Source organism: Cervus elaphus, chromosome 13 (assembly GCF_910594005.1).
Source record: "Cervus elaphus chromosome 13, mCerEla1.1, whole genome shotgun sequence".
Taxonomy (NCBI): domain Eukaryota; kingdom Metazoa; phylum Chordata; class Mammalia; order Artiodactyla; family Cervidae; genus Cervus; species Cervus elaphus.
The window spans coordinates 30,315,383-30,338,520 of NC_057827.1; the positions used below are offsets into that span (position 1 = coordinate 30,315,383).

Below are 23,138 nucleotides of genomic sequence, written 5' to 3' on the forward strand. Positions count from 1 at the left end.
TTTCTGGCTCCATTCTCTTTATCCCAACCCTGCACAGTGTAGTAAGAAATAAAAAGTGGGTAGCTGTGGACTGTTGTGGCCTTACATTAAACATTTTCCCTCTCATATTTCTGTGTCTTCTTTTGGCTTAGGGGAATCAAGACTTCTATTTGACCAGTCCTGTATTTTGTAGTGATTTTCGTATTGCAGAATCTCCTTATTTCTGCCTTATCTTTGAAACCAGCATATTAGTTGTGGCATTTGTTATGCCCGATGTCCGAATCCCCGAGCGGGAAGAGAGAAGGCTTCCAAGACAATGCAACTCGCAAAAAAGGGAAGTTTATTACTGTCTCGAGCCAGGGCTTTCTGCCACAAACATCACAGTGGTGCAGGGTCAGAAAAGCCCTGGCTCAAGCTTGGTACACAAATTTATAAGATATGCAAAAGCGGTTAGTAGCTGGCTTAAGCGGATTGGTTACATGTTTGCAAAGTAATTCTATCGGTACAGACTTTCGCGGGCTTTTCAGCTCTCCCTTTGTTCTTACTGGGCGCATATTGATTGGCTGGCTCCAGGTTACCTGATGGGGGTAGGGAATCTTACCATTTCGGGGGAAGCTAAAACTTAGGTCCAGGCCGCCCGTCACGGTATTAACTCTGGCAGCCTCACAGCATTCATGTCATCAGACAAAATGAATATGTATCTTTCCATGTGTTTGTCCATCTACTGTTATAGCCACGCTTTCCGGGAAACAGACTCACTCAGAAGGACAATGCAGATAGTGGAGTGCAGTTTATTACACCGGCGGGCCCAAGGCAGAGTCTCCTCTTAGCCAAGGACCCCGACCAGCATTTGTGAAAATCTTTTATACCCCATGTGTCCAAACCCACTACCCCAATTCCCTTGAGACTTACATAAACAAAGGAAGGGTAAATACAACTACAATAACCCCATCATTCACGTGTTATGTGTTCAAACAGTCAATAATCAATAAGCCCGCAGTTACATTCCAAATAGTTAATAACCGATAAGCCTGTGCTTACATTCTGATAGATAGTGTCCGGAGGCAGGGGTGATTAGTGTCTGTTCTTCAAGATTCCCCTGCCCAGAGGGGGGTCTTATCCTTCTATTGTCATTCCCACAGGTGCTAAGCACAGAGTTCAGAGTCCACTGGAGAGGTGGCCGCGCACGATCAGCACAGACGGGCCTGAGATGGAGTCCAGGCCCTATGAATTCCTTCTTCACTACTACTCATTCTTTGTGGAGTACCAAGTACCTGTGATGTGTAAGGTGTTATAATGGGTTGAAGAGATGCCCAACCCAAGAGATTAAGATGAAGGTTATGACTGGTTAGCATAAAAATCCCGTCAGCCCTCCCTATCTGCAGTTTCGCATCTGCAAATTCAACCAACTGCCCAACGTGTAGCATTGATACTATGTTTATGATATGCGGGTGGTTGAATCTGTGGATGCAGAACCTGCAGATAGGGAAGCTGGCTTAAGGAACTTGAGCGTCCTAGGATTTTGGTGTCCGTGGGGGCACTGGAACTGTCCTCGCGGATACCGAGTAACAGCTGTGTGCCCAGAGGCGGAAAGTAAGTCACAGGTTATATAAATGCATTTTAAATAAATGCAGCTTCAAGCCAGCGTGGCTTGACTGTTTTCCAGGAGGCAGTCATTACCCTGTCTATTGCAGTACAATAGGAGGAGTTACTGCCCTTGGCTGTGCACTGGATTCACCTGTAGAGCTTTAGTAATGAATGAAGCCTGGCCCTAGCCCAGAAATTCAGAGTGAATGTCTGGCCCAGCAGGGAGCCTGGAGGACCCAACCTCAGAGTGGCTGGAGTGTGTTTTGTCTGGTTGGTGCCCAGTGATAGGCAGAAAAAACTGCAGGTTGTTGAATCATTCGCGGCTGCATGTATCAAGTTATTTGAATTTTATTTGGAAGGTGATTGGGTTCAAAGGGTTTAAGGAGGAAAGTGGCATGATTTTGCTTTAGAAAGATTATTAAGGAAGCAGCAGGGAGTGAAGGGGTCCCTGGGGAGAGATGAGGCTCTGAACTGAGTCAGTGTCAGGGAAGGTGGAGAGAAAGGGATGGATTGGGACGGGGCTCCCCAACTTCCAGGATCTAATGCCTGAGGATCTGAGGTGGAGCTGATGTAATAACAACAGAAATAAAGTGCACAATAAATATAATGTGCTTGAATGCAGTGGTTAAGACTCTGTGCTTCCAGTGCAGAGGTTGTGGGTTCAATCCCTGGTGGGGGAACTAAGATCCCACCCGCCGCATGGCAAAAAAAATTAAAATATGTAAAGAACTCTTATAAGTGAAAGAGAAAACCACAATCATGCCATTAGAAAAATAAGGTGTTAACTGGAAATTACATGAGAAATAATTTAAGCCTTCAGTAAACATTTCAAAGCAAGTTCCAATGAAGATAATGAGATGCCTTTTTTTTCTTCTTCTCCTAAAGAAAGGCAGTGACAGAACCACAGAGTGTCAGAGCCCACAGGGACCAAAGCTGATTAGTCTCACAATCAGTTAAGTCCTTTGGAGAATGGAAGTAACTAGGGTAAGATTCATAGGAAAGGAAAGTGAAGTCGCTCAGTCGTGACTGTGTGACCCCGTGGACTGTAGCCCACCAGGCTCTTCCGTCCATGGGATTGTAAGATTCATACATATGCTGAAATCTCCTGGATGATCTTGAAGGCATTATGCTAAGTGAAGTCAGTCAGATAAAGACAAATACAGTATGATCCACTTACATGTAGAATCTGAAAAACAAAATGAAAACAGATTCATAGATACAGAGAAAAATGGGTGGTTGCCAGAATGGGAGGGAAATGGTGAAGTGGGTGAAATAGGTGTTGGGGAGTAAAAGTTACAAACCTCCTGTTATGAAATAAGCCACAAGGATGTCATGTACAGCATAAAGGTCAAGAATATTGTAATGACTTTGTATGGGGACAGGTGGTGATCTTACATAATGCGTGAAAATGTTAAATCGTGATATAGTACACCTGAAACTAACATAATATTGCACATCAACTATATTTCAATTAAAAGTAAGGAAGAGAAAGGAAGGAAGGAAGGAAGAAAAGAAAGAGAGAGAAAGGGACCGGTTTCTCGCCTGCTTATTTAGTCTTGTAGTTTTCCAAAGCGGCCACAAGATGTCAGTGTTAAAAATGCTAACAAGTCGGATGCCCTGGTTCAGCAGTTGAGCTTAATTTCAAAATACGAGGGAGTTTCCAGTTTTCAAAAGTGTACATTTTAAGAGGGGGAAAAACCATAAAAGCACTGCAGTTAGGGTATCAGTTCATTTTTTTCCCTTGTAAAAGAAATGGTATATTAGGTGAGTGTAAAGGCTTCTTTTAAAAAACAGCATTCCAAGGGGTTGTGCCTGGGGACGTTCAGGTTTTAATATGGCCCCTCTGGGATTCTGTATAGACATTCTGTCTGAAGTCTGGACTTCTCCCCAGGAAACTGTGCTAAGCACCCAGGCCTGGGATCCTGGAGTCTGAAGCTTCCCTGAGTGACAGCAGTGTGATATCCAGGAAGTCATTCAAAGCCCTTTCTGCTTCTCTCTGGTCCTCCTCCTTGCCAAGCCTCAGTGTTCTCTGCTGGACTACTGACTTCCTCTCAGACTTGTTTGTAAGATTAAATGAATTAACATAATATATTCTTATGAATGGCAGGAGGATAATAAGTTATAAGAGTCGCTCTGGGGTCAGACAACTCAATGAGGAGATTGGTCACTTCAGGCTTCCCAGGCGGCTCAGTGATAAAGAATCTGCCTGCTGGTGCAGGAGACGCAGGGTCAACATCTGGGCAAGAAAGATCCTCTGGAAAAGGAAATGGCAATCCTCTCCAGTGTTCTTGCCTGGGGAATCCCATGGACAGAGGAGCTTGGCGGGCTACAGTCCATGGGGTCACAAAGAGTCAGACACGACTGAGCACGCATGCATGCACTGGTCACTTCCTAGGTGTGTGACCTTGGACGTCTCTGTACTTCTTTGAGGCTCCATTCACTCACAGGTGAAAGAATGACTAAAATGTCCCCCATCTCATAGGCTTGCTGTGTGATTGTATATCCTGAGCACCCAGTGTCCCATTCCCATCCGGTACCATGTCAGTCATCGTACCAATTATCGAGGGGACTGGTGCCTCTCCTGCATCTCTGGGCTCTTTGTGTGCTGCCTGTCATTGCTGCATCCTCATTTTTAAATATCTGTCTCCTCCACGTGACTGTGAACTCTTCAAATACAGAAGCTGCATGTATGCATACGTAATTTTCATCTCTGTATCCTCAGTGTTCGTGCTACTAAGATCCTCCCCGCTCCCTTCTCCCCAATTTACAGGTAAGTGGGTGAAAACTTGGAGAGGTAAACTGAGTTGCCCAGTGTGCATGCTCAGTCATCAGTCACTAGGTTATGTCTGACTCTGTCACCCCATGGACTATAGCCCATCAGGCTCCTCTGTCCATGGTATTTCCCAGGCAAGAATACTGGAGTGGGTTGCCATTTCCTCCTCTAAAGCTGCCCAGTATTGCACATAAATTAGCATTCCCGCTGCAGAGTACTTGTTTCTCTGAGTCGTCATCGTGGGTTTACTTCTCTCTGTGCCTGACTGCAGGCTCCCCAAGGGCAGGAAAACCAATTCAGAGTTGTGTTCCTAGTGTCAGAATGTCATCATCATCATCGCTAACATTTATGGAGCATGAGGTGCCAGCCACTGTTCTAAGCACCTCTTCATGTGTTCATCAGTTGAATCCTCACATATAACTTGTGAGATGGGGACCATCAGTATCTGAATGTATAGGAGGAGAGACAGACAAAGAATGGTTAACTTCCCCGATGTTGTACAGCCAAGTAGGAGGAGAGCCAGGCAGTCTGGACCGGGGGCCAGAGCACAGCATTAGTAATTGGTGCTGCCACTCAGGCCTCTGATGCAGAAGAGGGTTTGATCCCTGGGTCGGAAAGATCCCCTGGAGAAGGAAATGACAACCCACTCCAGAATTCTTGCCTGAGAAATCCCATGGACAAAAGAGCCTGGTGGGCTGCAGTCCATGGGGTTGCAAAGAGTCGTACATGACTGAGAGACGGAGCACACACACAATTCACTATGAGGAACGGCCTTAGGTGTGCCTTCAAGTTCTGCATTCAGAGCTGCTTTGAAGGTGTCCTCTGAAGGGGGCTGAGAGGACCAAGATGGCAGGGCACGACTGAATGAGTGAGAGGGCGAGTGTAAGGCGGAGCTCGCCGCTCCAGAGTTGTTCAGTCCTGGCAGTGGGAAGCAGTGGAAAAGACTGGAGCTGCCATGAGCCGTGGTGGGACTACATGGGGACTTTTCTCAGCAGAGGGCAGTGCTCAGTTTCCTGGGCACCCCAGGAAATGCCACTGCCTTGGCATACCTGGGGGTTCACCCCCCAGCTGCATCTCGCAAGCCTGGAGGGGTGGTATGTGGGCTTCATCTTGGGTACCAGCTCTGGGGATGAGTCAAGTCTCCCTGGAGCCCTGTGCTGAGCAGGATGGGGGATGTGTCCACTCTCAGTGCAGAGAGCACGACAGATGTCCCAATCTGTGTAGGAGGGGACCGTGGGCCATGCTGGGCAAACCTGCCGTCTGATAGACCAGAATTCCTGCACCTTCTCCAGGTCTCCCAAGGCAGCCAGGCTGCCTGTCGTTGGTTTGGGGCTTCTGTCGGGGGCACTGAGTGCAATAGGCTGATCCACCCAGTATCTTAACTCACTGCAGCCAGGTCACACACAGAGCCTCCCCCACCCCATCTCCTCCCCCAGAGGGAGGGGAGACAGTGTCTCCATGGCCGTGTCCCCAGCTGTGGGGCCAGAGCCGCCTCCCTTCCTCCCTCTCCAGCGTCGTCTCTCAGTTCTGTTATTGTTGGCTGGTGCGAACAAGGCTGAACATCTGCCAGACATCTGCTCACGTCTCCTGTGAATGCTCCCAACAGACAGGCAGGAAGCGGCGCTGCCCTAGACCAAGGTGCCAGGGGCGACGTGTGAGCTGCTCTGGGATGCTGTCTGGCCTGCCTGGGGCTGGTGGGACCCCTGGGGTCTCTGGGGGCTGGCCAGATGATGGGAGAACTCGGGGGTCTGCGTTCTTCCCCTCTTCCCCAGAAGGGACGGTACTCTGGTCAGTCAGTGGAAGAGAGGGGAGGAGAGGGAAGATATGTTAGAAACCGTCTCCGCTATCCTGGGGAGGCAAAGACAAGAGGAACAGGCTTCTACTCCTAGGATGGGGGTGGGAAGGAGAATGGCCTTCTCAGTGCCCCAGAAAATAGACCTTGAGAGAAAGATGTGAGTGCAGGTAGTTTATTTGATGGGAATCTGTTTGAGATGATGGGAAACAAGAGAAGGAAGTCAGTAGAAAGTGTTTTATTAAGCAGGTGTCCATGGGGCACCTAAAACACCGTCCATGGAGGAGCCAGAAAGACAGCCTCATCTCCTCTGTGGGAGGTGAGCACAGGAGGGGATTTCTTCTTCACCTCCCCTCGGCCATTGTTGAGGGCTGCCCCTCGGCCATCAGCTTCCTGGCTTTTCTGCCTGCAGCAGGGAGTGGGCTGGGAGCAAGCCTGCAGGGGCAAGGGCTTCAGCGCTGGCAGTGGGAGGTCACCAAGGGGGTGGGAGGACACAGATGGTCCCTGCCACTAGGGCCAATGAAGGTCAAGGATGAGGCTAGCTGGGCACTGACGTAGCAGTGGTTCCCCCTGCCTCTCCTCTCTTTTTCTTTTTTTTTAATGTGGACCATTTTAAAAGTCTTTATAGAATTTGTTACAGTATTGCTTCTGTTTTATGTTTTGGTTTTTTTGGTTGTGAGGCATGTGGGATCTCAGCTCCCCAACCAGGGTTCGAACCCACGCTCCCTGCATTGGAAGGGCAAGTCTTAACCACTGGACCACCAAGGAAGAGTCCCCCACCTCTTTTTCTTTCTCATTCTCTCTGCCGCTATCACTGTGAGCTGCCCATCTCCTCCCTCCCTGCTTCTCCCCTCTCTCTCTTGTCATCCCCTCCCTTCTCCCTCTCGTGTCATCTCTCTTGACTCTCACCTTCCCGTTTGTATCCACCTATCCTCTGTTTTACTTGTTGTTTATTGTTCAGTCACTAAGTCGTGTCCGCTTCTTTGCAACTCCATGGACTGCGGCACAGCAGGCCTCCTCTGTCCCTCACTATCTCCCAGAGTTGGCCCAAGTTCATATCCACTGACTTCGTGATGCCATCCAACCATCTCATCCTCTGCCACCCTCTTCTCCTTCTGCCTTCAATCTTTCCCAGCATCAGGGTCTTTGCCAGCGAGTTGATTGTTTTATTTATGTAGCCCTAATCCTGGAGGCAATGGCACCCCACTCCAGTACTCTTGCCTGGAAAATCCCATGGATGGAAGAGCCTGGTAGGCTGCGGTCCATGGGGTTGCTAAGAGTCGGACACGACTGAGCAACTTCACTTTCACTTTTCACTTTCACACATTGGAGAAGGAAATGGCAACCCACTCCAGTGTTCTTGCCTGGAGAATCCCAGGGACGGGGGAGCCTGGTGGGCTGCCGTCTATGGGGTCGCACAGAGTCGGACACGACTGAAGTGACTTAGCAGTAGCAGCAGCAATCCTGAACAGAGAAGGGATGGGATCATAAAGGGACTTCATCCTGTCTCCCAAGGGCTGGCCCTTCCTCTTATTCTAGGGGACTAAGTATTTCCTCCCTGTCCCCTGGATGAATACTCAATACTCCCCTGGATGAGTCTCTTCAGTTCTAAAGTGTCCTGTAGCTAGTTTGTGTTGCTGAACGCTTAAACATGGACTCCAGTTAGCAAATAAAAAGTCATTTTTCCCAGGTAATAATCAAATTCTGGACTTGATGGAAAATTGAGCCAGCCCTTCTCTCCCAGCTTGGCCCCTTGCTGGCAGGAGGTCCCTCCCTAGGTCTTCTCTCCCATCTTACCCACTGCACTTTCTAACCCTTTTGGGGTAAGAGCTTGGGGGGAGAAAAAGAGATCAGGACATGAGAAAACTTCTTCCCTGATAGTAAGTGCTAAGAGACCCAGCTTCTTTGTTCTCCCATCTTGGCCAGTGGCCATGATGAGTGTTTTTCTTTTCTTTCTTTCTTCTTCTTTTTTTTTTTTTTTCCTGACCAAACCGAGAAGCACCTGGAATCTTAGTTCCAGGGATGGAACCCATGCCTCCTGTGGTGAAAGGGTGGGTTCCTGGATCGCTAGGGAAGTTCCTGTGAGCATCTATCTTGAGGATGTTATCTGTGGGCATATCTCCCACTCCTGAGATCTTTTCTAGAGTTTTCCATGGAAGACAAATGCTCTCAGTCCCTGGGAATCCCCCATGTTTCTGAGTCTATCCTGCTGAGGTCTGTTTACTTTTCCAGGACACCTTCTGGACAGGACTAAGATGCCCATGTTCTTTCTCTGATGTGATTGGCTTCTGGATCAGTCATGGATTCTTAGGTCCCAGCAAATTCTAGGCACACAGGCCTGTCCTAGTGCAGCCACCTATGTTTAGTGGTCACGACAGCTTCCCTTGGCCTTCTAGGCAGAGGTAGTCCCTCTGCTCTCCCCCAGCACAGCAGATGGTCCTCCCAGGGGGTGCTCATGGTAAAGAACCTGCCTGCCAATGCAGGTAGATGTAAGAGATGCGGATTTGATTCCAGGGTTAGGAAGAGTCCCTGAAGGAGGGCCCCAAAACCCACTCCAGTATCCTTGCCTGGAGAATCCCATGGACAGAGGAGCCTGGTGGACTAGAGTCCATGGGGTTGCAAAGAGTCGGACGTGACTGAAGTGACTTAGCATGCAGGTAAATTTAAAGTATTACTACCATATCCCAATGTGACCATTAAATACATAGGACTATTGGGAGAACAGACTCCAGGATGCTTTGGAGATTGGAAAGACTTCTCATAAAACAAGTATTATATATTAACCCGTATATATGGAATCTAGAAAAATAGGTACAGATGAACCAGGGAAAGGGGAGGGTGGGACAAACTGAGAGAATAGCACAGACATATATGCAGGGCCCTGTGTAAAATAGATGGCTAATATAATATAATACAGGGAAGCTGCCGTATAATACAGGGAGCTCAGCTTGGTGCTCTGTGATGACCTAGAGGGGTGGGATGGGGGTTGGGATGGAGGCTTAGGAGGGAGGGGATATATGTATTCATATAGCTGATTCATTGTTGTATAGCAGGAGCTAGTACAACATTGTAAAGCAATTATCTCCAATAAAAAGAATAATAATAAAATAAAAACAAAAAGACTTCTCATAGGAAAGGCCATCCCAGGAGAAGGAAGGGCCTATACACCAGAGCATCATTTTTTTTTCCTTTTACTTAAATCACTTTAATTTTACTTGGTTACCTGGATGTGGTTTTCAAAACCAAATAAGACATATATTTGTATGATTAACAAAATTATAATGTTCATTAACTTTTGGAATACATTAAAAATATATAGGATAAGGCTAGCAAAAGTACATAACTAAAGAATTCATCTATACAACATTAGAAAAATAAAACAGGTCAATGACGAAGCTGTATGAAGTTATTTTTTCCTGTTTTTCAGAATCCATCCGAGAACATGCTGCCACAAATAGCCCTTTTGCTGCTAATGTCCTTGAACTTGGTTCATGGAGTGTTTTACACTGAACAAACATATACAGGCATAAAAGGCCCACCATCCAACACCAAGACACAGTTCTTCATCCCTTGTGCCATGAAGAGTAAAGGTAAACTTAACTATATATTTTGCTCTTTTAACTGATGGGTTGTTTCTTTCTATAATCTTTTTTTTTAACTTTTTATTTTGTTTTGGAATATAGCCGATTAACAATGTTGTGATAATTTCAGCGGTTGTGTATTATCTTAAAAGAGATTCTTGAAAGACCCATACAGAGAATGCAGTTTTCAAAGGATCAGGTCAGCTGAACTGCTAAGAACCGTATCTCCCAAGTAGCTGAATAACCTGTTGATTTAAGTATTTGTAATCTTCTTCTGATTGTTGTTGTTTAGTTGCTCATTGTGTTTGACTCTCTATGACCCCATGGACTGTAGCCTGCCAGGCTCCTCTGTCCATGGAATTTGCCAGGCAAGGATACTGGAATAGGTTGCCACTTCCTTCTCCAAGGGTCTTCCCAACCCAGGGATTGAACCTGTGTCTCCTGCATTGGCAGGCAGATTCTTTAACACTGAGTCATATGGGAAGTCCATATTCTGATTATGAAGTGATAAATACTCAATGTGGAAGACTGAGGAAAAGAAAATGTTTCCCTAATTTTTAGTGTGTTTCCTTAACATATATCTTATTTTTATATATTTTCCTGTTTGATTTTTTTTATTATTTAAAAAGTGGAAAATCCAAGGTGTAATTTTCATTCAGTACTTGTCATTTGATCCTTAGGCCGTTTTGTTGCAGAAAGTGAAGTCCATGTTTGTTGTTTTTTTTTTTTTTAATTAAGTGGTAGTTTTTTTTATTAAAAAAATTTTTTTTTAATGTGGACCATTTTTAAAGTCTTTATTGAATTTGTTACAATACTGCTTCTGTTTTATGCTTTGTTTCTTTTTTGGCCACAAGGCATGTGGGGTCCTAGCTCCCTGACCAGGGATCAAACCCACACCCCCTGCATTGAAAGAAGTCCTAACTGGACCACCAGGGAAGTCCCATGAAGTCCATGATTTTAGAATGATGGTAGCAATTCATGAACCAAGTAATCAGTTTTCACATAGTTTCAATAATTACAGCAACTTCCTTGAACAGTCTGTAGAAATTCAGAAAATGTGAAATTGTCATTTAAAAAAATTTTTTTCTTTACTTGACCTATATGATCTGCCACTTTGAAACATAAGGACACTTAAGTAATCTGCAACTGTCTGACCTCACAGCCATCCCCAGCTTCCATTGAAAATCTCTGAGCTGGCTGGTGACTGTGGCCTTAGCATCCAGCTGTGGCTCCCTGGACCCCTCTATAGCAGGGTCCAGGGCTTCCATCACCCACTTGGGTGGAAACCTTAATGTATATTGTATATGCCACAGAATGCAGCCAGATTTATCTATGACTTTATGTGAGCAAGCAAGTGTTAAACCACTGAATTAGGGGGTGCCCATAATACACCCTAGCTTATTTGGACAAAGTTAGAAGTTGTTAAAAAAAAAGTAAGATGCTGCAGTAACAAAAACCTGCAGTGCATATCCATATATTGGTTAGGTAAATGGCAGTAAGGAAATGGGACTGGAGGAACCCTCAGTCCCTCTTATGCAGTGGTGAAATATTTATGATTAGTCTTCTGTGATACCTGGAAGGCACATTTGGTTCCTAATGAACTTGTAGCTCTGGGGAAAGTGGTTGGAAAATCGGAATGGTGGTAATCACATTGGTTGTTGCTGGCTATGTTTAACAAGGTGTTACAAGGAAAAGATGCACTCAGAAAAGAATCAACTCATTTCCAAGAGTAATAACAGGCAATGGAGAAAGGCCAGAAATGAAGGTTGGAAAAATGAACCTCCTTGAAATGATAGCGTCAGAAGTGGGATTGAGAAAGACTTCAGAGTGGCCAAAGGCAAATTCAGATTCAGGGTGTGGTACCCAGTGCCGAGTCCAGCTGGAAGCAGGCAAGAATCAAATGAAAGGTGCGGGTCTGACACCTATAATTAAAATTTCCCCCTGGTTTTTATGTCTCAGAGCAAACAGAGGAAGGATAGGAACTTCACGCTTGTGGCTGTAGGTGGCCTGAAGGCAGCCACTGTTGTATTTCGTGAAAGAGGCTTGAGGATGTGAAATAAACAAATACAGCAGCTCTAGGAACCAAGTCTTGAAAGAACAGTGGGTGTGGTTCCTGGAAGATGGAACCGGAAAGTGACTACTGAGTCGTCTGAGAGTCAGACTGCCAAAAAAAAAAAAAAGAAATAAGAACCCTGGCCTTAGAAAGCCTATGATTATTCGAGACTTTTAACCCTCTAAGCACCCTGAAACTCCAATCATGCACAGGCATCGAACAGGCTGAGGAAAGCAGTCCCCAAGGGACATAGGCTTTCCAACGTCTACTGCACAGGTGGCCAAGGAGGCAATGGAAAATGGAGAACTTTCCAAAAAGTGTCCTTGATGAGCAGTAAAAAATTGCAGGGCCCTCTGAGAGCAGTTGTTGTTCAGTCACTCGGTCATGTCCATTTCTTCATGACCCCATGGACTGCAGCACACCAGCCTTTCCTGTCCTTCACTATCTCCCGCAGTTTCTCAGACTCATGTCCATTGCATCAGTGATGCCATTCCAACCATCTCATTCTCTGCCTTGCCTGTTCATTTACAGAGTGTCAGTGGCTGTTTTTGTGTTACAATGGCAGGGTTGAATAGCTGTAGCAGAGACCTCATGGCCTGCAAGCCTCACATATTTACTTTCTGGCCCTGAAGAAGAAGTTTGCCAACTCCCACTCTAGAAAGGTGCTTCTCAGAACTGAGAGCAGCCACTTCTGGCTTTATACAAGGAGCCGTGTGACTGCTGGAGATTCTGAGCTTTTGAGCCGGGGGCTGTAAATTGATGGGGTGATGGGTCATTGCTCATGGGCTGGAAGTGTTTTCTTTGTGGGAGAACGGAGAAAAAGAATATTTGGTGACCAGACTGTAGCTGAGACACTGAGTGCACACTGAACATCCTTGCGCTCTTTCTAGCTGCCCGCCGGTTGAGCATGGTCAGAGGGTAAGTTCTAGACAGTTGATCATAAATGAAAATGACATGTGTCAGGTCTGGCCTGAGTCCTTGAAAAGCCCACGTATAAGTCTCTATGCTCTCTTGTCCTCTGTTCTGGAACTCTGAATTTAACTAGTGTTGAGATGGTGGAGACACAGGAAGGAGACAGCCTGGGTCCCTGAGTCACTACCTGGAAAGGGCTGCCTTGGAGAGTGGCCTGGATTGCATCAGATTTTGTGCTGATGAGAAATAAACTTCCATTGGGATTAAAATGCTGAGAGTTAAGGATTGATTTTGTTATTGCAGCTGAAGCTGATATTCTTTAAGAAAAAAATTTTTTATTGAATTACAGTTGACATACAACATTAATTTCAGGTGTACAACACAGTGATTCAATATTTGGATATATTGTGATATGATCACCACACTAAGTCTAGTTAACATTCATCATCAGGCATAGTTACAGAATTGTTTTTCTTGTGTTGAGAACTTTTAAAATCTATTCTTAGTAACTTTCAAATATGCAAGGCAGTATTATCAACCTTGGGCTTCCCTGGTGGCTCAGAGGTAAAGAATCTTCCTGCCAATGCAGGAGACACGAGTTTGATCCTTCGGTTGGGAAAATCCCCCAGAGAAGGAAATGGCAACCCACTCCAGTATTTTTGCCTGGGAAATTCCATGGACAGAGAAGCCTGGCAGGCTACTGTCCATGAAGTCACAAGGAATTGGACACGACTAAACACACTCACACACATGACTTATTTATAACTGGAAGGTTTATATCTCTTAACTCCCTTCACTCATTTTGCCCACACTCCTTCCACCACCCTACCCTGGCTGCCCACCTGTAGCAACCACTAATCTGTTGTCTGTATCTATGAGCTTGGGGGTTCTTTTGTGTTGTTTTTTCAGGTTCCACACATAAGAGAAATCATACTCTATTTTTCTCTGTCTGACTTCTTTCATTAAACATCCTGCTCTCAAGGACCATCCATGTTGTCACAAATAGCAAGATTTCATTCTTTTTACGGGTAAATAATATTCCACTGTTTGTGTGTGTACATAGCAATAAGTGAGTGAGTGAAAGTTGCTCATTCGAGTCCAACTCTTTGCAACACCATGGATTGTAGCCCACCAGGCTCCTCTGTCCATGGAATTTTCCAGGCAAGAATACTGGAGTGGGTAGCAGTTCCCTTCTCCAGGGGATCTTTCTGACACAGGGATCGAACCGAGGTCTCCTGCATTGCAGGCAGATTCTTTACCATCTGAGCCACCAGGGAAGCCCCTAAATAAATGAAATATATATGTGTTATATATGTATGTGTGTGTGTATATATATATATTTTTTTTTTCTTTATCCATTCATCCATTGATGGACATCTAGCTTGTTGCCATGTCTTGACTATTGTGAAAAATGCTGCAGTGAACATATCTTTCCAAACTAGTGTTTCTGTTTTCTTTGGGTAAATATCAGAAGTGGAATTGTTGGATCATGTGGTAGTTCTATTTTTGATTTCTTGAGGAACCTCCATACTGTTTTCCATACTGGCTGCACCAACTTACATTCCCACACATAGTGCACAAGGGTTCCCTTCTCTCCACAGCCTCCCAACACCTGCTGCTTCTTATCTTTTTGATACCAGCCATTTTAACAGGTGTGAGGTGACATACTATTGTGGTTTTGATTTGCATTTCTCTCATGATTAGTGGTGTTGAGCACCTTTTCATATACTGAAACTGCTGTTCTGTGTGATAGACTATACATCACCCTATGGAATAATTTAAATAAAATTGAGTTTATACTTGTATATAATTATTATTCAGTTATGCAATTTTGTATTTATATATTAATAGCTTTGCATGCTATGTAAAATAGTCTTTGAAACACAATTTTTAATAACTTTCTAATACAGCATTGATTATTTCTTTGATAATGCACAGAGCTTAAAAAAGCATGGTGAGAAAGACAAGTTCATCCATTGTGTGTAAAAGGGTGCATATATGTGTGCTAAGTGTGTTGCTTCAGTGGTGTCCAACTCTTTGTGACCCTATGGACCATAGCCTTCCAGGCTTCCCTGTCCCTGGGATTCTCCAGGTTAAGAATACTGGAATGGGTTGCCATGCCCTCCTCCAGTGGGTCTTCCCGACCCAGGGATCAAATGTCTCTTATGTCTCCTGCATTGGCAGGTGGGTTCTTTACCACTAGCGCCACCTGGGAAGCCCGGTATAAAAGGGTAACTGCAATTTTCCTGAAATACAATTTAACACTGTGTGTATTTCCTGTGACCCAGTAATTCTATTTCTGGAAACATCATCAGGCAATAATAAGAGATGTGGACAAAAATAGATACACAAAAGATTTTTGTTTTAGCTTTATAATATCAGAGTTGGAAATCATCTAAAATGTTCAACAGGAACCAAATAGTTACATCACCGACAGCATCTCTGCAGGCTCTGCCTGTTTGTTGATGTGGCTTGTTTAGCATCAGATGCTTGCAGCTTGAGGAACGGAACATATATCTGATCTGTAAGTACATATCAGATGCACCCCCTTTCACACTGTACCTTTTCATTCCCTGCTGACTGCTTTACGATTAGGGATGCGGCTGGCCAAGTCTTGTCTCCGTTTCAATTCTCTGGCAACTCATGACTTCTGGCTGCAAAGATTCTTCAGATGGTGTCTTGGACATCAAACAGCGACAGCCCAACATTTGGTTACATAAAGTGCAAATGAATCATGAACACGTGGATTATATTTCCGTTCAAATACACAGGGATTTCAATTTATGGGAAATGGACTGTGGGCTGCACGAATTAGCGCTAGGTTTGGGAAATTGGTTGAAACCCTGACCAGATCCTCAGTTTAGTTATATCCATCTGCTCTCCCCAACCCCCACCCACCCCAACCCCCCTCCTTAGCACCTTAGAAATGACAGCTGTTTTGTTCCAGGAGATGCTAAAAGCTAGTCTCTTCTCCAAGAAAGACAGGAGGCCAACTTGATTTGCCAGAGGTTCCTGAAGTTTATTTCTTTTGTCCCAAAGCCAACAACGACTAAACAAAATACAAAACGGACCCTCCCTTCCCCTTGGCTTCTGTGTTGGAACTTTCTTAATTTTTATTTCTCTCTTTAGTTTCTTCTCTGCCTTGATGTTGCATGTCTCTTCCACTGCTGATCCCTTAAATGTTGGAATTTCCTGAGGCTCCCTCCTGAACCCATTGTCCTTATTGTATTTTGTGCACGCTCAGACGTGTCCAACTCTATGCAGTCTCAAGGATTGTAGCACGCCAGGCTCCTCTGTCCAGGGGATTTTCCCTGAAAGAATGCTGGAGTGGGTTGCCATGCCCTCTTCCAGGGGATCTTCCGGACCCAGGGATTGAACCCATGTCTCTTGTGTCTCCTGCAGCTGCAGGTAGGTTCCTTATCACTAGTGCCACCTGGGATGCCCCAGTTGCTTAGCTGCAAATGGAATCCTGCAGAGAACAAGGACAGCAGCTGATTAAGGTGTGGAGGACAGGGGTTAGGGAGGATCAGAGACTAGAACAGTGGAAGGAAGAGGAAAGAGGACCCATGGCCCTAGAGGAGCAGCTGCTGTGTCCCCCACAGACAGCACAGACTCAGAGACAACCACCAAGAGAGCTCTAGGCCAGCAGGGAGGCTGATGGCTTCCTGGTGTTTCTCCTGACTCTGGGGCCAGTGTCAGGGGAAGGAGGTGTGAGGTGGCCTGGGAATGAGACTGCCTTCAGGATCAAACGTAATGCCATCTCCTCCATGAAGTCCAGTCTACAGCAGGGGTCCCCAACCTCCAGGTCATGGACCGGTGGGTACCTTCTATCAGATCAGCAGCAGCATTATATTAGAAATAAAGTGCACAACAAATGTAATGTGCTCCATATACCCCAATGTTCATGTAGCACTATTACAACAGGTTGCTTCCAGGACGTGGAAGCAACCTAGATGTCCATTGACAGATGACTGAATAAAGAATCTGTGCTACATACATACAATGGAATATTACTCAGCCATAAAAGAAATGCATTTGACTCAGTTCGAATAAGGTGGATGAACCTAGAGCCTATTATCCAGAATGAAGTAAGCCAGAAATACAAATCTTGTTTATTAACGCATATATATGGAATCCAGAAAGATGGTACTGGAGACTGCTGTCTTCACAGCAGTGAAGACACAGACATAAAGAACAAATTTGTGGAAACAGGTTGAGGAGGGGAAGGAGAGGGAGGGACGAATGGAGAGAGTAGCAGAGAAACATATACATTGCCATACAGACAGCCAGCGGGAATTTGCTATATGACACAGGGAGCGCAAAGCGGTGCTCTGTGACAACCCAGAAGGACGAGATGGGGAGGGAGGTGGGAAGGAGGTTCAAGAAGGAGGGGACCTATATGTACATATGGCTGATTCATGTTGATGGATAGCAGAAACCAACATAATATTGTAAAGCAGTTATCCTCCAATAAAATATAAATTAATTAAAAATATGTAACGTGCTTGAATCAACCCTAAACCATCCCTGGCATTTTCAGTCTGTGGAAAAACTATCTTCCACGAAATCCATCCATAGTGCCCAAAAGGTTGGGGACCACTGTGTGTTCTCATCACTGGAGTTCCTGTCCCTCCTTGAGCACGCTCCAGACCCTTAAGCCAGTCCAGTCCTCCCCCACTCTGCGTCCTCAGCTCCCCACTGTCCTCCCACTCTGCCTTTTGGACACTGGACTGGATCTAGGCTTCACTACTTGGCTCTTGGACTTCCCTTGAGAATAAGCTCTGGCCTTTGGTGCTGCCTCCCTCTACTTCAGACTGCCTTGGAGAGGACGCCTGGCCTTGGGTGGACCCTGGGCCTCTTTTGAGTTGGCATCCATCCAGGCTCATCCAGTTCCCCCTGGAGAGGTGGAATTCAGACAGTGGTCCTTTGTCTCCCTGGCTTAGCACTCAGCATCCATTTCCACTTCCCTGCTGAGCCTCTCCCAGGTCTCCCCAGCTGGACCACTGAGTAATCTCTCCACTGCAAGGCTGAACTCACACGACCTTCCAAATAGTGGGCTTGTTACCTATCCATCACCTCTAGGGAGAGCAAAGACAGGACACCCCAGGGCTTACCATGAGACTTTCGTGTTTGTTCTGGTTCCCAAGTCATCTCTGTGCCCCACTGGGTCCCCGGATGCTTCCTGCATCCCTGACTGGTCTGGCGCTGCTGTCTCTCTCCTTCTTGCTCCCTGAGCTGCAGCACACAGCCTGGCTGAAGCTCATGGTCAGCAAGCCAGCCAGAGGGTGGCCTCTAGAATCTGTGGACAACTTGTTAGCTCCTTTCCTACCTTCTTGTCTAGGTTGGAGGAGGTAACCATGCTTTATTTTATTTTATTTTATTGGAATGTAGTTGCTTCACACTGTTGTATTAGTTTCTGCTATACTGCAAAGTGAATCAGCTATGTGGTAGTTTAGTTACTAACTCGTGTCCGGCTCTTTGTGACCCCATGGACTGTAGCCCACCAGGCTCCTCTGTCCATGGGAATTCCCAGGCAGGAATGCTGGAATGGGTTGCCATTTCCTCCTCCAGGGGATCTTGCTGAGCCAAGGACTAAGTGTGCCTCCTGCATTGGCAGGAGTGTTCTTTACCACTGAGACACCTGGGAAACCCCATATTCTCTTATATTCTGTGTTTATAATTGAGATTGTGTCATTTGACCCCATCTCCATTCACTTGGGTTAGGGGTGTCTTCAGAAAGGAAGGAGCTGTCGTTGTTCAGTTGCTGAGTCATGTCTGACTCTTTGTGACCCCATGGACTGCAGCACACCAGGCCTCCCTGTCCCTCACCATCTCCCAGAGTTTGCCCAAGTACATGTCCAATGATTCGATGATGCCATCCAACCATCTCATCCTCTGTCATCCTCTTCTCCTTCTGCCCTCAATCTTTCTCAGCATCAGGGTCTTTTCCAATGAATCGGCTGTTCATATCAGGTGGCCAAAGCATTGGAGCTTCAGCTTCAGCATCCATCCTTCCAATGAATATTCAGGGTTGATTTCCTTTAGGACTGACTGTTTTGATCTCCTTGCCTTCCAGGGGACTCTCAACAGTCTTCTCCAGCACCATAGTTCGAAAGCATCAATTCTTCAGCGCTCTGCCTTCTTTATTGTTCAGCTCTAACATCCGTACATATATAAACGTGTTCCTTTTGGAAAAGTAGGAAATGTAGAGAAAAATAAATGAAAAGCACTTATAATCTCTCTCACTAGCCAGAGATAATCTCTGTTTATGTTGTGGCATATAATATCAATAATAATCTATTTTCAGAAAAAAATGCAATTTTCCATATTTCTCTGGTATTGAACTTAACTCTTTAACCCCCAGTTTTCTGGACTGTGGGTTTTTAAAAATATTTATTTATCTGGCTGCACTGAGTCTTAGTTGCAGCACTTGGGACTTTTAGCTGCAGCATGTGGGATCTAGTTCCCCAACCAGGGATTGAACCCAGGCCCCTGGCATTGGGATGCTGGAGTCTTCAACACTGGACTACCAGGCAAATCCCGAAGATGGAAAATGGATTTTGCTAATCCAAAGTAAATTTAGTCATTCCTGGTTTACTCCTGATATTAGTCAGGTCTCCTCTGGGTTCTTGCAGCCAGTTGAGGGTCTCCCTGCCTGGTTGTTATGTGAGATGCTGGCCCTGAGGAAGGTGTACAGAGCCTGTGGTCCCCTCTTTGAGGCATTCTCTGTAGAGGGAGCTGCCAGCTTCTCCTTTGTCCGAGAGGTTCCATCCCCTCCGTGTTAGCCACCCAGGGATCTGATTATCTCACCACAAAGGTCACCCTGCTTTGTCCACATCCAGCCATCCAGAGCTCTTGGGTCAGCTGGGGCCTTCGCGTTATTCTGGGCATCTCTTCTAAGTTCACCTCTTCAGGAAACTTTGAGCTCCTCTCTCCTACCCTACCTCCACCCTCCCATGGGAACTCAGGGGATTGTTCCAGGATCTTGGTCTAACCATCCCACGTGGTCATTTCCAATCCGACTTGGCTCAGGATACTCAAATGAGGCTCTTTCCTCCCAGCATTTCAGGCTGAACGTGGGACCCAGGTCTCTGTGTTATGTCTTATCCCCAATATGTACTATCTGTGTGTCTTGGTGCCAACCACAAAGGGGCAGAAGTGAGGCGTTCCTCTGCAGCCATGTGTTCTTTGAAACTCATCCTCCCTTCAGTTGGGCAGACTTTCATCTTCTCTCAAATAAGAAAGTAGCCTCTCTTATATCATCAAGAGTTTTGCCCAAATCTGTGGGTTTATGGTATAAATGTTGTGCTCTGTATCCTCCAGGCCTTGCTCTTTGTAATCCAAGCCAAGCTTTCATCATTGAAGAAACAAACAAAATACACACAAATTCAAATGTGTCAGTGTCCTATTGCTACGGTAACAAATTGCTACAAAATGAGTAGCTTAAAACAATACATAGTGGGACTTCCCTGGTGGTCCAGTGGTTGAGACTCTGCCTGCCAATGCAGGAGACATGGGTTCGATCCCTGCTCCGGGAAGATCCCATGTGCCACAGGGTAACTAAGCCCATGTACCCCAGCTACTGAGCACGTGCTCTAGAGACTGTGAGCCGTAACTACTGAAGCCTGCACGCCCTAGAGCCCATGCTCTACAATAAGAGAAGCCACTTCAGTGAGAAGCCTGAGCACTGCAACTAGAGAGTAGCCCTTGCTCATTGCAACTAGAGAAAGCTCATGTGCAGCAGTGAAGACCCAGCACAGCCATAAATAAATAAATTTATTTAAAAATACCAAAACAATCTTAGAGTGCTGGAAGTCAAAAGTCCAAATTGGGTCTCCATGGGCTAGAATGAAAAGTGTTGGCAGAGTTAGCATTCTTATCTGGGCACTGGAGGGGAGAATCCTTTCCCCTGCTTTTGCTGGCTCCTGGAGGCTGTCTCCATCCTCGGCTTATGGTCCCCGTCTGCATCATCAAAGACAGCAGTATCGCTTCTTCAAGACTCTCTCTAACTCTGACCTCCTCTTCTGCCTCCCTCTCCCACTTTTAAAGACACTTCTGGCTTTATTGGGCCCACCTGGGCCATCCAGGATAATCCCTTTATTTTATTTTAATTGGAATATAGTTGCTTTACATTGTGCTAGTTTCTGCTGTACCACAAAGTGAATCACCTGTATGTGTTTGTACATATGTACATCTTCTCCCTCTTGAGCCTCCCTCCCACACTGTCCATCCCACCCCTCTAGGTCATCACAGAGCACTGAGCTGAGCTCCCTGTGTTATCTTTTTACACGTGGTCATGTGTAAAGGTCAATGCTACTCTCTCAGTTTGTCCCACTATTTTAAAGTCAGCTGATTAGCAACCTTAATCCCCTCTTGCATGTAACATAACATGTTCACAGGTCCCTGAAAATAGCATGTGGACATCTTTGGAGGGGCCACTCTTCTACCTACTAATCAAATAATAATTCCTTTGTCAAAGGCTTAATTCATATGATCAAAACCTATGACCTTCAGAAGTATAGTCTTTGTTACTGATTTAACAAAATTTACTTTGGAGTCCCAAAGCCAGTGATTTGACTTAATTTTTTTTTTTAAATTTAGAAATGTTTCTATCATCCTATAAGTGTTATGAATTGAAAGCTATTGCTATTCTCTGACTTTGAGAATAACCTAATGGATATTGGAAAACTTAATGGATACTGGGAAGCCCACAAAGAAAAATAAAAATCCCTCTTTTTTTTTTTTTTTTTTGGCCATGCCTTGACATGTGTGATCTTAGTTCTTCAATCAGGATGGAATCTGTGGCCCTTGCAGTGGGAGTAGAGGGTCTTAACCACTGAACCACCAGGGACATCCACCCCAAATCCCTCAATTTTAGTTCTCCAAATTTAATTTTGCTTTGTGCATATGGATCACACTACACACTCTGTGTTTGTTACCTGATTTAATTCGCTTAGTGATGTAATACATTTCTGACAATGTTATTGTTGTTTAGTCACTCAGTTGTGTCTGACTCTTTTTCGAGCCCATGGACTGTAGCCCACCAGGCTCCTCTGTCCATGGAATTCTTCAGGCAAGAATACTAGAGTGGGATGCCATCTTCTTCTCCAGGGGATCTTACTGACCCAGGGATCAAACCCAACTCTCCTGCCACTAGCAGGTGGGTTCATTACCCCTGAGCCACCAGAAAAGCTCTCCTATAACAATAAATCTTTATTACATCATTTTAATTTCTGCGAGTATTCCCCTGTCTGGCTGGCTTCCCATTGTTGATGCACCTGGGAACCACCAGAATGCAAGGCCAGGGTCTGGCCCTCGTGGCTCTTTGTGCATAGAGTACCTGCGGTGTGGCCTGGGCAGTCAGTTGGTTACTATGTGCAAGGTAGAGCAGGCAGCAGGAAGTGCCAGCTCTGGATCCCAACCCTCATCCTGGGAGAAGGATGAACCTCAGGGAGCTGTTCTGACTCCAGGTGTTGACAGCAGAGGTTTTTAAAATTTTTTCCCCCTGGCACCCTGTAGCACTGCCCAGAGAAATGATTATTTGAGGGAGGTGGGAGGTGGGGAGGTGGGGGAAAGGTGGAGTGGTCACAGGGACCTGGAGGTGGTTTAATTGAGTGATGGTGATTCAAGACTCTGAACAGTGGTGCTGAGTGAAGTTAGACAGAGAAGAAGGAATATTGCTTGACATCCCTTATGGGCAGAATCTTTAAAAAGGGGTGATAAGATTGAACTTATTTACAAAACAGACTCACAGACTTAGAGAAGGATCTTATGGTTGCCAGAGGGAAGGATATGGGGAAGGGATAGTTAGGGAGTTTGGGATGGGCAAGTACCCAACTGCTATATTTAAAATGGATAACCAACAAGGATCTACTGTATAGCATGGGGAACTCTGCTCAAGGTTATACGGCAGCCTGGACAGGAGGGGAGTTTGGGGGAGAATGGATACATGTATATGTATGGCTGAGTCCCTTTGCTGTCCACCTGAGACTATCACAGCATTGTTAATCGGCTGTGCCCCAATACAAAATTTAAAAAGTTTTATTTAAAAAAGGCTATGAATGGGGACTTCCCTGGTGGTCCAGTGGCTAAGACTCTGCACTCCCAAGGCAGGGGGCCCAGGTTTGATCCCTGGTCAGGGAACTAGATTCCTCATGCAACTAAGACCCGGTGCAGCCAAATAAATAAATAAATATTTTTTAAAAGGCTATGAATGGGGGGAGTGACATCGGTCAGGAGGCCAGAGGCATCCATGGCAGGGGCCCATCCCTGGAAGACCTGGGCCACTTGGCAGGTGACAGGTAACCCAGGAGCTGACTCAGGGTCTGTCACTCCTGCTTCCCTGGCGGCTTTTTCTCTATCAAACATAGCAGGCTTTTCCTTGAGTCTGCTGTCACATTGCCATGTCCTGAAAACCATCACATTCTTCCCCAGCTTTCAGCCCCAACTCTTTGCCCACTT

The 23,138-nt window shown here is 45.7% G+C and overlaps 1 non-coding gene and 1 pseudogene across 1 annotated transcript; one reads left to right on the top strand and one right to left on the bottom strand.

Moving 5' to 3' along the window:
* Window positions 1-10,710: 10,710 nt before the first annotated feature.
* Window positions 10,711-10,980, bottom strand: LOC122706389 (annotated as a pseudogene).
* An 11,767-nt stretch (window positions 10,981-22,747) lies between these two features.
* On the top strand, window positions 22,748-22,820 carry TRNAG-CCC. The gene has a single exon. It is a non-coding gene; the product is annotated as a tRNA-Gly (tRNA).
* Window positions 22,821-23,138: the final 318 nt, after the last annotated feature.